Source organism: Chrysochloris asiatica, unplaced genomic scaffold (genome assembly GCF_000296735.1).
Source record: "Chrysochloris asiatica unplaced genomic scaffold, ChrAsi1.0 scaffold00133, whole genome shotgun sequence".
NCBI lineage: Eukaryota > Metazoa > Chordata > Mammalia > Afrosoricida > Chrysochloridae > Chrysochloris > Chrysochloris asiatica.
In genome coordinates, this window is record NW_006408651.1 from 2,819,957 (window position 1) to 2,823,622 (window position 3,666).

At 41.5% G+C, this 3,666-nt stretch overlaps 1 protein-coding gene across 2 annotated transcripts in view; it reads left to right on the forward strand.

Annotated features, from left to right (window-relative positions):
• The window catches only part of TGFB2 (transforming growth factor, beta 2), a 138,281-nt gene that overhangs the window by 40,030 nt on the left and 94,585 nt on the right, over positions 1 to 3,666 (forward strand). The window lies entirely within an intron of this gene.

Genomic DNA, 3,666 nt, shown 5'->3' on the forward strand with positions numbered 1-3,666 from the left:
AAGCCTGCCTCCTGGCTGCCAGCACACAGCCTTTCTCTTTCCATGTCTAGAGTCCTTAGCTGCTCTATCTCTCCATGTCATCATCTCTGCCTCCATCTCTGGTGTTGTTGCTTCCCTGGATAGGGTCACACATTACACTCATGCTCTTCTCCCTTTATAGTCCTAGGGTCCTCTGTTTCTGGACTGTAAGATTAACTACTTCACTGTTTTTATTAGAAAACTATACCTTTATAGTTGTGACAATCACCATTAGTCATGATAACAGTTACTCACTATTGAGTCATAAGAATCTTATGCCCATCTACTTTCACCAAACCCGTCTAGACAAGATGAAAACTATTCAATGGGGATTTTATCTTCCCCTGCACACTCTGAAACTAAACTCTGTATAGGATTTTTAATGGCTGGTTTGTTCAGAAGTGGATCAGCAGACCTTTCTTTTAAGACGGCTCTGGGTGGTCTAATACCTTCCAGCTTTCAGTTAACAACTGAGCAAATTAACCATTTTCAACACTCCGAGACTGCAAGGAATGAGAAAGAGAGTTAAATATGTAGGGTCCCAGTTTCTCCCTGAGGCCACATGGTCTTTTAGCCAACTCCTAAATGCCTACCTTGGAGAAACTTTTTGTACACTAGGCATGGTGATGCTAGTATCTTATCCTAACAAGTCTCTGTTTATCTCTTCCATCCTTAATGATAAGTGTGACTTTTTATTCACTTTAAATGGTACTGTAGGATAAGCTGCTAACCACAAGGTCAGCTGTTCAAACCCACCAGCTGCTCCTTGGGGACCCTAAACTGTTTTGCTATGAGTTGGAACAAATTCAGTGACACTTAACAACAGCAAATGGCATTTTTCCTCTTATACACAGAATGTTCAGAGTCCCCAGGAGCACATGGGAACGTGAGGAAAAAAATCCACCTCAATCCTTCCTGCCTTAGATAGTCCTACAGGGACACCTGAGTTAGACCTTGCTCCCTCTGCAAGTTCAGACTCTTGTCATTGGAGTCAGAAAGAGACATATGCGCTTGTAGTCTCAGGCTCTTAGCCAGAGATTACAGGCTCCTCTTGTCACCATCTGTAATTCCTGTGTGAAACCCTAACACACAGGCTGCACTGAAATGACTTTCAAACTGCTCTCTGGGTTGTGTAGGAGGGGTTGGATTAGTACTCCAGCCTTTAAACAGGTTTCTTTCTTTCTCTTTTTTTAAATTTTTTTTTATTGCAAAATATCCAGCAGGCTGAACAGAGGAAATTCAAGTCTAACCCTGGAGAGACCCCTGTTTAGTCATCTGTCTAGACAGGCGAATTCATAAAACGGGCCTCTATTTCTTTTGCTTTGTTACAACAGACGGTGGTCCCTTCCTTTAAACTTGATGAAGATGTCAACCTTTGGTTTTTTTTGATCCCAGCCTCTGTTGATAAGCCAAGAAAGTGACTCACACACGGGAACCTACAAAGACTTTTGAATGTGACAAGCCACCGTAGAGTAGAAGGAAAATACAGGCTTTGCGTCAAGGAGACGTCATAAATTTCTGACTCTGTGACATTGGGCAAGTCCATTAATGTCTCTGAAGCTCATTTTTCTCTTCTCTATAATGAACACTAATGAAAAAAAAATCAAAAAGCAACTACCTGTTAGTGGATCTTTAAAGAAAGGGTCTACCATAGAAATGGCTTCTACATGATCAGAGCTGACGAAATTGTTATCCATTCATGTGTTCATTGCAAGGTTCTCAGTGGTGCCTTTGAACGCTGGTGGAACTAAAGGATAAGCACTGGTCTGACCACAAGGTCAGCAGTTCAAATCCATTAGCCATCCCATGGAAGAAAGATGAGGCTTTCTGCTCCTGTAAAGATTTACAGCCTTGGAAACTCTAGACAAGGTCACTGTGAGTCAGAACCGACATGATGGCACCTAACAACAACAAGAAGCAATAGGGCCTTTGACTTTCTTTCTTTTCTATTCTGACACCCATAGGAAAACTGCAACTCCATGCCCGGGCTTTTATCAAGGTGGCACATGTTGAGAAAAGCAAGTTTTATGTGTGTGTGTGGATATGTATATCTCTGTATATGTATACATGTATATAGGAGTGACATATGTATGTACATATGTTAAGTGCTGTTGAGTTGATTCCAACTCATAACGACTCTGTATTGGGTTTCCAAGGAGCATCTTGTGGGCTTGAGCCGCCAACCTTGCGATCCAGTGCTTTATCCATACAGCACCACACCAGGACTCTTATATAGAGGAATAAAGTGGTCCAATTTTTGTAAGAAAATAATATTGAAGCTATTATTTAAAAATTAGTAGAAGATATAAATAAGGCAGCATGGCATTCTTTGTCTTATCAGGAAGAGCTGAAAGTCTTCTAAAACCAATTCCCATTGAGTCAACTCAATGCAGAGTAGAGCTGCATTCCATAGGGTTTTCATGACCATGACCTTTTGGAATCAGATCACCAAGCCTTTCTTTCCAAATGTCCCTTTGTAGCTTAGAACCACCAATCTTTTGGTTAGTAGCTGAGTACTTAACTCTTTGAGCCATTCAAGGACTTGAAACTCTCTAAGTGCTTACATGAAAGGACTATGTGTGTTAAAAACTATTTCTGTAGCCAAGTGGTGGAGTCCTGGGTTGGCGCTGTGGGTTAATGTGCTGGACTAAAAGGTTGGTTTGAATCACAAGGTTGACAGTTCAAGCTCACCAGCTGCTCCTCGGAAACCCTATACAGGGTTGCTATGGTTCGGAACTGACTCAAAGGCACTTAACAACAACAACATAGCTAAGTGGTACTATACTGGCCATCTCATTCTCTTGTCATTTCACTTTAAGCATTGCCTGGATTGTTCCTGGTAAATTTTGTTCGGTTCAGTAAACATCTGCTCAGTATATGTTGCCTGCAGAGCATGGTGCCTGAAGACAGTAGAGATAAGTGAGTCCTTCCTGGAATACTCAGGCCAGAGGAGCCGTAGGGATCATACACTGTAGGTTTCAGTGGAGGCTCCATTATTTCTAGTTATATAACACCAGACTGGTTCCCTTATTAAGCCTCAATTTCTTATGTCTTACCTAAATTGGATAATCCAGGTTTATGGATTATTAACATTACTAGTTATTGTAGTTTGCTTCCAATGACTAGTAATATTTTTCTTGTTATAGGTGGCACAAACAGTTAAGCACTAGACTATTAAATGAAAGATTGCAATTCAAACTCACTAAGAGGACTTGTGGTGTGGCACTATAGGATCAGCACTGGACTGTGAACCACAAGATTGGGAGTTCAAAGCCACCCAGCTCCTCCTCAGAAACTTATACAGGGTCGCTATGAGTCGGAACAGACTTGATGGCACTTAACAATATTAACAATAAGCGTTGCCTCTGGATTAAGACCTGGTGATAAGCGTCCACAGAGGGTTGCTATGAATCAGAATAGACTCGGATAGTAACTAGAACCAAATTTATCATTGCCCTCATGGAGCTTAGAGCCAAGTCAGGGAGAAAAACATGGTTCGGAACGGACTGAAGTTGTTAAGTGCCTTTGAGTCAGTTCCAAACCATAGCAACCAAAGTAGAATAAAAGGTGCCGAATGAGATTTGCAAGCAAAAACACAGAGGAAGGTGTGGGTACGGAGCTGAATTTTAAAAGCAGCAATCCCTACTG